At 46.8% G+C, this 12739-nt stretch overlaps 1 long non-coding RNA gene and 1 pseudogene across 1 annotated transcript; one reads left to right on the top strand and one right to left on the bottom strand.

The window, feature by feature from the left end:
- Positions 1-1142: 1142 nt before the first annotated feature.
- On the top strand, positions 1143-1719 carry LOC141372115 (proteasome maturation protein pseudogene; annotated as a pseudogene).
- Positions 1720-3025: 1306 nt separating this feature from the next.
- On the bottom strand, positions 3026-12462 carry LOC112814500 (uncharacterized). Its single transcript, XR_012377436.1, has 3 exons — positions 9843-12462; positions 3767-3879; positions 3026-3155 (listed from the first exon to the last, which is right to left on the bottom strand). It is a non-coding gene; the product is annotated as an uncharacterized lncRNA (long non-coding RNA).
- Positions 12463-12739: the final 277 nt, after the last annotated feature.

Raw genomic sequence — 12739 nt, 5'->3', positions numbered from 1 at the left:
AGACTGCATCTGATAAAATACGAACGTCACAAAATTAAAGAGACAACATAGTTGATACTGGAGTTACCAGCACGTGTGATTTTTATGAGTGCATCAGTGAGGGATGAGACAAGCAGCTCTTATGGAACGGGCTCGCTCACGTGACGTGTCCGTGCTAGCGCTGTCAGCACTCATGTCTCCTGGTCGGCACGGCTACCAAACTGTTGCAGTACTTAGAGTCGGAGGGTTTTCCTTTTCTACATTCACTTGATCCATGGCATTGGCTTGCTAAGTCCGTAATAAGTTATGTTTGTTCTCCTTGTAAAGATGGGGTGAGTTAAAGAGCAAACCAGAGCCATATACTCCTAACTGCTTTCATGTTTCGTTAAAAAGTGCTGTACCTGAAGTGGACTAAAGCTAAAAGCAGGAAAAAATACTTACGAATCTTCCTTTAATACAATAAAGGAATCCAGCCTGTCACAGCCTCTGTATTAGAGCTAGTTTTGTGCATGACAGTAACCCCGGCATCTGACGAAAACTGATCCCCACCTCCTATTTCAGACTCTTGCGCTCCGGACGTGACTCCCCGCTCCCTCCATTTGGCTCCCCCCGCACCAGGCTGCATTCGAGGGCGCTCGCCTCGGCCAGTGGAGTGGCCATTCCCCCCCGCTCCCGGGAGAGGTGGAGCAGGACCACAGAGGCTCCTCGGTTACCTTCATGGCCACTTGTGACGGCCCTCCTGAGAAAGCCAGGCTCTCGCTTTTGGACGGGGCATGCAGAGCCACCGAGCCGTGACTACTCTGCCCGTGAAGTCACAGTGCTGTCTAATGAAGGGTTTGCTGGTGCAGCTCAGCAGCTGGCACTGCCTCTCCCCTGCGCTCGCCTCCCACCCGCCTGCTGCTTGCACGGCAAAGGGAGAGCGGCACGCAACACGGCTGACTCCCCTTAGGACTCTGTTTATCGATGGCTGTATAATTTAATTTCACACAAATGCCATTAAAGATTATGCCCTCCATCACCAAATGCTTCCGGAGGGGAAATATAATCAGATTATGAAAGATTCATGTTACATTGCAGTGGACCTGGTAGACTATTATCATCTTAATAAAAAGACAGAATCTCAGGAATAAAATCAATTTTACAAAAGAGTACTATCTAGAGCGGCGGGGCCGGCTGACGGTAACGGGGCTGAGAGGCTGTTCACAGAGCAAGTGAAGATGAATGCCAGAGGACTTGGATCTCAGTTAAAGGACAGTATTCCTGTTACTGAACTTTCAGCAAGTGGACCTTTTGAAAGTCATGATCTTCTTCGAAAAGGCCTTCCGTGTGTGAAAAATGAACTTTTGCCCAGTCATCCTCTTGAATTATCAGAAAAAAATTTCCAGCTCAACCAAGATAAAATGAATTTTTCCACACTAAGAAACATCCAGGGCCTGTTTGCTCCACTAAAATTACAAATGGAGTTCAAGGCAGTGCAGCAGCGTCTTCCATTTCTTCCAAGCTCAAACCTTTCACTGGATATTTTGACGAGTAATGATGAGACTATTGGATTTGAAGATATTCTTAATGACCCGTCACAAAGTGAACTAATGGGAGAACCACACTTGATGGTGGAATATAAACTTGGTTTACTGTAATCTGCTGTGCTGTTCATGAAAATAGAGGGGCTGCATGTTGTTTATAGTCATCTTTTTACTGTAATTTGATGTACACAACATTAAAACTACTGACACATGAAAAAAAAAAAAAGTACTATCTAACCAGCCAACCAACAGATAGCTTAGAAAAAAAGATTTTTAAAAGACCTCCTCCGTGGAAATAAGTATTAAATATCTGCTATTTTTATACACTGACTCATCCTTTCTGTTTCTAAATTTTCTAGAAAACAGCTTATTTGGAGCTATTAAAATCATATTCATGCATAATGTAAATTTATTTTTTAAAAACAGATTTTACCTGGTACTGTTTCGACCTAGACCAGATTACCAGGAGAAGGGAAGACCTATTCCTTCTCCTTTTTAGATTTTCCTTCTGTTAATAAATGTTCTACGTTACAAAATGCTCTGTATTGCACTGAGTGACATCCAACTGAAGAAAGGGCTTGGTTTTAAGTGTATGTGTGCTTGTGTAAGTGATCATTACATACAATAAACACATATGCATCAGATACTTTTCTTTTGACAGCGTCTTGAAAAGTAAAGTATACGCCGTTCTGGTAAACATTACAGAAGAAAGAGAAGGTTTTCACAAACTGAATGTAAGGCAGACAGTACACCTGAATTCGGTCAGAGCAGAAACTGCTCAGGGCGTGTGTGGCTCAGCCCCGTCTGTGGAAGTCAAGTCAGAAGTATGACCATCAATACACAGGGCCTACAGCCTCTGAGGGCGCCGCTGCCAGACAGCCCGTGGGAGCCTCGAGGCGGCAGCGGTCTGTGTACATGCGAGGTCCCGCTTCCCTGGGGGGCGGGTGATGGCACGTTTGCACCTGATATATGCTGGCCTGTTACAACGGGGGTGCCCGAACCTCACAATAGGCCAGCAGAGAGGCAGAAAAGCAGCCTAGGGAAGTGATGGCTGGCTCTGGGTTCAAACCACAGCCTTGTGTGTGCAGCATCTTAGACACCCTGGGCTTGCAAGGTTTGGTTACCCAGAATCAGTGAATTCAAATGAGTGCAACACGAACGCTACCTGAGAACAGGCTAGGGGACCTCTGCGGCCTAAAATGACCTTTGCAGAGTGGCCTGTGTCTGCCTGCCCCACACCCTGTCATCTGTGGGAACACGTGGCCCTGTGGGCCCAATGTCAGGATCTGGCGTGTCAGGACCTTCCTGGGCCACAGACGCACTTGCAGAGCACACGGCCTACCAAGTCTCTGGCAAACACTGTGGCTACTAGGCTGTGTATTTCCTGTTCCTGCAACTTCAGAGAGCTCCTGAAGCTCCAGGGAAAGGCCAAGACTTAGGATATACGCCCCCTGCCTCCACCCAAGGAGTCCTTATCTAATCCAGACACAGACGATGGATTTGCAGATGAAATAACATGACATTTGAGTTTCACTTCACAGTGATATGGTGAAGGAGGAGAAGGGCTACGGAGGGAACCAGGTCTGCGGTGCACGGACAGCTGCTGAGGCAGAATGACAGGGACATAGGGCTCACGATACCGGGTGTCTACTTCTGTTTATTGAAAAGGCAAAAAAAGATGAGAAAGTCTTACTAATTATGAAGAAACCCAGAGGAACTGGTAAGAAACACCTGCGATGCAGTATTCTACTTAATAGTCTTAAAAATACTACCTATCCTGAGTAATCTTTTGGAATATTTCACTAAGAAAATTATTTAATATGAATAAATGGTTTAAGGTCATTATATCATTTCTACTATTTTACAATATAAAATTGCTTATTCAAAATTGGTTCAGTGGCTCAGTCGGTTAAGTGGCTGCCTTCGGCTCAGGTCATGATCCCAGGGTCCTGGGAGCGAGCCCTACATCGGGCTCCTTCCTCAGCGGGGAGCCCGCTTTTCCCTCCCCCTGCTTGTGCTCTCCCTCTATCTCTATCAAATAAATAAATAAATAAATAAATAAATAAAATCTTTACAAAAAATAAAATAAATAAAATAAAATTGGTTCAAAAACTGCTTCTTGATTTATAAATTAGAACTGAGTGTTTTAGGACATTCAAAGATGTTTGCCGATTTCCAGATCAGCGGATACAGTGGGTTCAGGCTGGTTCGACAGAGCCAGGCACTTTTGCAGGCAGCTCCCATGCGGATGCCAATGAGCTTACCTGTGAGTATGGATTCCTGAGGTGGCTCTGGATCTCGTCCATCGTGTCTGCTCCATAAGACACAGTCCCCAGGTGCAGCCTCTTAAACACCATCTCGTTCTGGGTGAGGGTTCCTGCAACAAAGACCAGGTCACAGAGGAAAGCTCATCAACAGGACCAGGACTCCCCATCCCGTACGTGGACCTCCACGGGCCGAGCTCTCATAGCTGGGCTCCCCTCGGCAGTTTGAATGCTCTGCTCTGTAATTCCAGCAGCTAGGAATGTCCTTCCCCACTGAGGACAAGTGTCCCTCCCAGGTCCCTCCGGCAGAGTGCGATGACGTGAAGGGCTCTAACTACCTGAAGAAAGTGTGGACTCTGCCTTTCAGTTCAGATGCATTGTTTGGTACAAATAGAACTTCTGCCTGTTCTGAAAGAGACAGGCGTGCAACTGGAAAACAGAGTCACTACCTTTGTAATTATACTCTAGAACACTGCCTGAGAAAGACATCAACTAGTCCCAAATGAGCGTGCCTACCAGTTTTTTAAAAAAAAAACACCCAATTTTGAAAAATTAAGTATTTTTCATTGAACAGAAACAGATGCATTTAACCCTTAGCACCACTTGCATCGTGTGGAGCAACAGAAAGGTCAGTGAGCAGGGAGGCACGTTCTCTTTAGCTGGGCTTCTGCCCGGTGAGCTGCCTGGAGGTGCTCACGTCCCTCCAGATGGCCAGGGCTCACTCCTGGGGACAGCCAGTCCATGTAGGCCAGGCACTCACGTGTGCTTGAGCATGAGGAAGTGCTTCACCCCTGGTGTGTAAGGAAGTCAGTTAAGAGAGGAGCACGCACAGGTCAATTTTATGAGATGTCTCGGGTCTGCCAAATACAGTGAAGTAACATCACGAAAGGCAGCGAGACGTTAACATTATTTCAAAAACGGTGAATTTTCATTAAAAGTGACACATAAATTCACAATGTTACACATCTTCATGACTCTGAAAACCCTAAACATTGTGTATGTGTATCACTTAATATAAAAATGCACACACAATACGCACATATGATTTTTTTTTAAAGATTTTATTTATTTATTCATGAGAGACAGAGAGAGAGAAGCAGAGGGAGAAGCAGGCTCCCCACTGAGCAGGGAGCCCGATGAGGGACTCGATCCCAGGACCCTGGGACCATGACCTGAGCCGAAGGCAGACGCCCAACCATCTGAGGCACCCAGGCGCCCTGATTTTTGCTTACTGGGTTTTCTAGAAGTAAAGCAACCTGGGGAAGTGTGAACACCTGTGAGCATGGGCGTCAGGTACAGTAACGAAAAGTGCGGTCATGTAGGCCCCCGGGCTTTTCTGCACTTACCTCACAGCTCACAGAAGGATCACCCACTGACTGATGTAATTATCAATGTGGATATGAACAATCCTATCCCCAGTCAGTTAGAAGCTGGGCTTTCCACACGGTTACAAGGCACCCATAAAATATTAACTAACTTCTGTTTTCTTTGGCACATGTGATGTGGAAGATATAATAAAAAGTGTTTTCACATCTATCCATGACTCCATACACATTGGTGTTCAAAACAAAATAGCTCAGAACTCCCACTACAGGACAGGAAGGCTACGTTAACATAAAGGAAAATCCGTATTTCATAACACTGTTTCAGAGACTGTTTTGAATAACCTTCTTACAAGAATGGATATAATACATACATTAGGGTCTCATAAATTTCAAAGAGCAGCTCTTCTCAGGGATGCTGATCAGTTTTAGAAATTTTGCTTTTTCAAAATTCTATTTAGCCCGTTTAGTACCTCAATTAAATGGCACCTAAGTTTCCTGAAATCAAAATTATGTGAGAAGTACAGTTTAAAAGGGTTTCCTGGTTATGTCATCCTCATTAAGTAAAGCAGAATTAATTAAAATAGTTTAAAGAATGTAATTAAAAACAATTCAGCTTCCAAATGAAATAAGGAAGTTCTAGAAATTATTTACATCAAAGATTTGAGATGAAGACGACAGTTACCTATCATCAAAAGCTAATGAAATTGTACATTAATTCCTATTAGAATAAGCACCAAGCTCACCTCTGTTACATGTGCCCAAATGAGCAGTTCCCTGAAAATTTATTATTAAAAAAAAAATATTTTCTTATCAGATTGACATCATTAAAGAATTTCCTGTAGACACTTTTTCCTCCGACATACACTGAATGTGAGGCTTCGAATCTATGGTGGGCTGTGGTATGAGGCAGTTTATAAATACGATGACAATAAATAATACTTTTCAACCTTTTTATTACTAACAATTTTACACGTATGGCAAAAATAAGAATACTACACCTGCACAGTTCCTACCAAGAATAAACTATTATTTCTTTAGGTTTGTAAACCACTGAACGCAAGTGGCAAAAGACCCTAAGTGAAGGGTGCTCTGCCCTGCTCACTGGCTCACACCGCGGGATCCGCGGGGATGGAACGGGGATGCGCCCAGTTCACCCAGTGCGAAGACCCACCGTCTCACAGTGCTGTTGCTGGAACTGGATGGATCACTTCCGTGTTTCTTTTTTGTGAAAACTGAAGGCTGACATACACTATCTGTTTCAGGTGTACACGGCAGCGGTTCGCTATTTTTATACAAAATGCTCCCCGTCTAAGTGCAGTCGCCATCTGTCACTGCACAGCCCTAGTACGGCATCACCAGCCACACTCCCCATGCGGTACTTTACATCCCCGGGACTCATCTGATAACCGGAGGTTTGCGGCTCTCCACCCTCCTCCGCCCCCTCCCCTCCGGCAACCACCCATTTGTCTCCATGTCTTGGAGTCTGTTTCTCTTGTGTTTGGTTATTTAGATTCTGCAACTTTGGCTTTCTCGGACTCATTTCACTGAGCACCATACCCTCTAGGTCCATCCTTTTTGTCGAAAATGGCAAGATTTCATTTTTATGGCTGAGTAACATAGGTCTCTACCACCTCTCCCGTATCCATTCATCTATGGATGGATGCTTGGGATGTTTCCAGATCTCAGATATTGTAAATAATGCTGCTGCAAACATAGGGGTGGTGTGTATCTTTGTGAATTAGTGTTCATCTTGTTTGGATAAACACCCAGAAGTGCAATTGCTGGATCACATGGTGATTCCTTTTAATGTCTTGAGGAACCTCCACACCGTTTTCCAGAGTGGCTGCACCCGCTTGCGTTCCCACCAGCCGTGCACGGCGGTTCCCCTTTCTCTGCATCCTTGCCAACACCTGTTGATTTTAGCCACTGTGACCTGTGTGAAGGAGATGTATCATCGTAGTTTTGATTTGTATTTCTCCCACGATTAGTGATGTTGTGCATCTTTTCATGTGTCTACAGGTATTCTTTGAAAAAATGTCCTTTCAGATCCTCTGCCTATTTTTAAACTGGGGCGTTTTAATTTTTTGATACTAAGTTGTCTAAGTTCTTCCTATGTTTTTGGATATTAACCCCTTACAGGATGGATGATTTGAAAATATCTGCTCCCATTCAATAGGTTCCTTTTTCATTTTGTTGATGGGTTTCCTTGGCTCTGAAGAGGCTTTTTAGTCTGATGAAATCCCATTTGATGTAATCCTGTCTGTTTATGTTAGCTTTTGTTGCCCTTCCCTGGAGAGACAGTTCCAAATAAATGTTGATAAGGCCGATGTCAAAGAGAATACTGCCTGTGTTTTCCTCTGGAACCTCTATGGTTTCTGGTCTTCAGTCCTGTGTTCATCTTGTGTGGCGCGGGACAAAGGGCCGGTTTCCTTCCTCTGCACGCTGCTGTCCAGCTCTTGTAGCACTACGTGCGAGGACACTGTCTGCTCTTGCCCTCCTCGTCCTACCTTAGTTGCCCATTTACGGGTGCGGTTTTTTCTGGGCTCTTGAATCTGGTCTGTGTGTTGTGCTGGGGCCACACTGTTAGGATTCTCTGGCTTTGCAGACATTCTAGGGTCTAAGGTGTCACGATTCCCAGATCTCATAGCGCCCAGCTCCACCCACTCTTCCTCTAGGATGGTTGTTCTACCCTGTGGACGCACAGCCTTGGCCTCCCCTTCCGCCACCTGGCCCGCACGCCCCCCAACCAGCAGCACCCGCCCCTGCCGGAGCGCCCCCTGAGCGCCTGACTGCGGGCACTGCCGCCCCCTGCCGCCCACCCCCCCACTGTGAAACACCGGTTGAGGCTGGCAAGGGGGTCCACAGGCACGCAGGCGGAGGCGGGTGACGGAGCTGCCCCACACGCCGCCCTCATCATCCTCCGTCCTTTCTGCCAACCCTCAGACCTCCTCACACCAGCCGCACAGGTGTGGTGCGGGGGCTCTGCCGCGGCTACATGTACTCTGGGGCCCTCACCGCTCATCCCGACTTGCGAGACTAGGGAATGGCTTCTGACCTCCTGACTGGTGCCACCTTCCTAGAATAAGGACCCTTCATTCTCCTCCCTCCCTCAAACACAACCAGCAATGTCCACCGTCTACATGAAATGTCAGCTGGGCAGCGCACTTCACGGCTGCTGGGACCTGCCAGGCCCCTGAAATGCTAGACGATTACAGAATTAGAGCTCTCCAGTTTAAAAAATAGCAACTACCAGGAATCTCAATGAAATGATAGGAAAAAATAAGAAAAATATGCATTTCATAAGAAACAACTCTAGTTTAAAGAAAAAACTGCTACCTCACAAGGAAATGTGTTATTCCTCCTCCTGGGTGGCACGCCTACCACAGGCCTTTCTCGTGTCCGCCAGCCTCCTGAGTAAGGGCTGCTGGCCTCTCTTCTGACTTCTCCTGCAGCAATTCTGGATTCCACAGCGGCACAGGGGGCTGCCCGCATTCCCCGCCTGGCACCCCACTGGCCGTCCCTATGTTGAGTGGCGCAGTATCAGACCAGTGCCCGACACCGCGCAGCATGTCAGCTTCACGTCACCGTCATGTGTGGATCTGCATGGCCAGCATGGCCATCAAGACGCAGAGCGTCCCATCTGCACCAACATGGTCCTCGCCTGCATCCGTGGCCACATCCACGCCCTTGACCACCCCTAGTCTGGCACGACCCATCAGTTCTTCACCGCGCTGATTCTGTTTGTGACAATGGCCGTCCAGGCTGCCCGCCCAGCAGACATGAAAGTCCGACCCTTGGCCTTCTTGGACTCCATGCTGGCCTGGGAGCTGGGTCATCTGTGGACAGCCAGGAGAGCTTGGAAGTCTAGGGTCCCCACTTGGTCTTCGGAGACAGAGGGTGGGGCCTTTGCTGAGCACAAATGGACAGGGAACACTGTGCAAGCTGCTGCTGCACCATGTGCTGACTGGACACACTTACATGTGGCCATGGGATGGCCACCGCCGTGGTGACTCCTCCGTCCGTCACATCATCACGGGGCCACATGTGCTGTGCTTTCTCCAACGGCTGGAATGGAAGCGTGAGTGTTCCCGTCTTGCCAGGCTGCTCCTTCGGTCACAGAGAGCAGCTCTTCTCGGCCTGTCTGTGCCCAATGGCATTTCTGCATCGCTGGCTTCTCCAGGCCCCAGTCTGGGCACGAAGCGGAACACCAGGGAACTGACTGCTGGTCCTCCTGATGGGGCGAGCCTGCCTTCCTCCCTCCCCACTCACGGTCTTCTTGTGTGCGCTGCACGTAGCACGTCAGGTGCGTGCTGTGCTCAGGACAGACAGGGAGAAGAACATCCACTCCATCGTTCTGGAATTGGAGGCCTTCATTTATATTAAAAGTTGTAAATACTTGTTGTACCCTCTCACACCCTGGGATCACCTAGTTTAGGTATATAACCTCTTCCAACTTTTCCACTGGTAGAGACAAGTATGCATTTATAAACTATTTTTTCACATGACTACACACAGGGTATTCGATGTTATTTTTAGGAGGTATACCATAAACCCAGTATGGTACACAATGTTCCGCTGGATCATCCTCCCAAACACGGATACTCAGATGGTTTAAAATTTTTTGTTATCACCAAAAAATGCAGCTACAAAACCATTATTTATGTGGGGTAGATTCTTAAAGATGAGATTTCGGAGACTACAATTTGAATTTACATATAGGGCCATGCCAGTGACCCACAGGTTACACTGACCAGAATGCCTTCCGCCCACATCGGGTGCTCAGCAAGGCCGTCGACTGGCATCAGCTCAGAATCACAGAACTGTTCAGAGGCACTCGCCCTAAATTATGTTAAGATTTGACAGTTACACATTTACTTACCTAGTGATAAATTTACATTTATACTGGTCTCCTTATGTAAATTCTACTATCCGTATATACCTTTTTTTAAAAAAAGATTTATTTATTTATTTTGAGAGAGCGAGAAAGAGAGAGAGTACAGGAGAGGGGGGAGGGTCAGAGGGAGAAGCAGGCCCCTCGCCGAGCAGGGAGCCCGATGCGGGACTCGATCCCGGGACTCCACGATCATGACCCGAGCCGAAGGCAGTCGCTTAACCAACTGAGCCACCCAGGTGCCCCGAGTGACTGCTACCTTAATACACTGCTTTAGCTCACTGTCCTCAGTCAGCCTGGTGATAGCATTTTAAGTTCTGAGATGAAAACTCCAACTACGCAGTTACGTTTGCTTCCTGCTGCCGTTTGGAGACCTCTCTAGAGTAATGCACAAAGACCCCTTGAAATTATGGGAGGCCACAGAGTTCCCACAGACACATACAAGCACATGCTAAAATAGTAAATACACTGTTGCATTTAAAAATTTAGTTTAAAATAATTAAAAGATAACATATCCAGATTTAAACTATTTCTTTCTTCTTTTGGGCTTTGTTTACATTTATTTTTTATTTTATTTTTTGGGTTATGTTTATAAAGCTTTTTATTTTTTTTTTAATAAAGATTTTTTATTTATTTATTTATTTATTGAGAGCGAATGGTAGAGAGAGAGCATGAGAGGAAGGAAGGTCAGAGGGAGAAGCAGACTCCCCGCTGAGCAGGGAGCCCGATGTGGGACTCGATCCCGGGACTCCAGGATCATGACTTGAGCTGAAGGCAGTCGCTTAACCAACTGAGCCACCCAGGTGCCCTATAAAGCTTTTTATTAAGATAGATACCTAGAAGTTCTTTATTCTGGTGCTTATTGGAGCCAAAGAGAATGAAACAAAAGACAAGTTTAGAGTAGTTTCTGAAAACTCAGTTTAAAAAAATGATCATTTTAGGTCTTAAATTTAGGTCTGTGATCCATCTGGAGCTAGTTTTTGTGTGTGGTGTGAGGTAGGGGTCCCCCTTCATTCTTCTGTATGTGGACGTCCTGCTCTCCCTGCCTGTCAGTTGAAGGGGCTGGTCCTCCCCAGTGAGGATGGTGGCACCCGTGCTGGAATCCAGTCGACCGGCAGCGTCAGGCTTTAGTTCCTCCCGGCACACCGTCCTGGCAGCCTTATTGGAAGTCGTCTGAGTGTCCAGCTAGGGACTGATGTCCGGACTGTGGATGCCACCCCCTCGATCTCAAGGTCTGTCCTCACACCAGCACCATCCTGTCTGGATCCCTGCAGCCTGGTGGCAGGTTCTGGGATGGGGAACTGTGGAGTCCTTCCATTTGCTCTTGTCCCAAGATTGTTTACACCACTCTGGGCGCCCACCCTCCCTGCATTTCCACAGGAATTCTAGGATCAGCTTGTCAATTTCTCCAAAGAAGGCAGCTGGGATGTTGAGAGGAATCATGTAGAATCTGTAAATCAATTTGGGGAATCCTATTGCCATCTTAACACTATAAAATACTGATTTTATTTTTTTGATGCCATCATAAACAGAATTGTGTTCTTAATTCTATTTTTGGGTAGTTCGTTGCTAGCATATAGAAATACAATTCATTTTTGTATATTCATCTTGTATCTCAAACCTTACTAAATTCATTTATTGCTTCTAACAGCTTTTAGGGGATTCCTTATGATTTTCTGTTTTTAAAGATTTTATTTATTTGACAGAGAGAGACACAGTGAGAGAGGTAACACAAGCAGGGGGAGTGGGAGAGGGAGAAGCAGGCTTCCTGGGGAGCAGGGGCTTGATCCCAGGACCCCGGGACCATGACCTGAGCCAAAGGCAGACGCTTAATGACTGAGTCACCCAGGCACCCCTCCTTATGATTTTCTGTTTGAAGACCATGTCACACACAACTAGCTTCACTCCCCTTTATAGCACGGATGCCTTTTTCTTCTTGCCTACCCGCCCTGGCTAGAACCTTGCTCATAGCAGCATTCTTCCAAACAGAAACAGGAAAACCTACACTAATGTCCCTCAACTGAGATGGAAATGAAATGTGGTCTATCCACACGACGGAGTATCCCCCGCAATAGAAAGCAGTCAGGTACTGAGACACGCGACAGTGCGGGTGAACCTGGAAAGTGTCTGCTGAGCAAACGAAGCCAGACACAGAAGGCCACACGGCGTGAGCTTCCACTCCTGGGAGAAGTCCAGCACAGGCAGACCGGCTGAGGCATACGGTCGACCAGGGGTCACCGAGGGCTGAGCGAGGGCAGGGAAGCAAGGGGGCTGCTGCTGTGCACCAGGTGGCCTTGTGAGGGAGCTCGGACCGCACTGACAGCACACGGTGGTTGTGCCCAACGCTGGCGCGACCTGCCCCAGTGGCCTGCCGTCCGAGTCAAATGCTGCATCTGGTACCATCGTCCTAGCTGCTGATAAATCACGTTTTATGGAGGTCATAACAGACATATTCAAACAAATGACTATCATTTCATCAAATAAACGATGAAATTTTTGGCTCAGTTATTTTGCCATTTGGATGAATGCATCTGCATCTCGCCGGGTGAGAGACTGGGTTATGTATGCAGACGCTCCTTTATATAGGGGCGCATATCTTCTAACATACTAAGGTGAATCCTGGAAGGATCTTTTTAACTTTCAATGATGTTTCTATTTCACAGCGGACCCTGTAAAACGCTGAGCAGGAAAGTCAGGGCGAGTTTGAGACTTTCTACACCCTCTTGTACAGCAGGGGCGTCTAAGGTTAAACCAGTT

Source organism: Callorhinus ursinus, unplaced genomic scaffold (genome assembly GCF_003265705.2).
Source record: "Callorhinus ursinus isolate GAN/ISIS: 27379988/994484 unplaced genomic scaffold, GSC_fseal_2.0 scaffold1147, whole genome shotgun sequence".
Classification (NCBI taxonomy): domain Eukaryota; kingdom Metazoa; phylum Chordata; class Mammalia; order Carnivora; family Otariidae; genus Callorhinus; species Callorhinus ursinus.
Note: the sequence above shows the minus strand (reverse complement) of the source record. Positions and strands in the feature narration are given on the sequence as shown.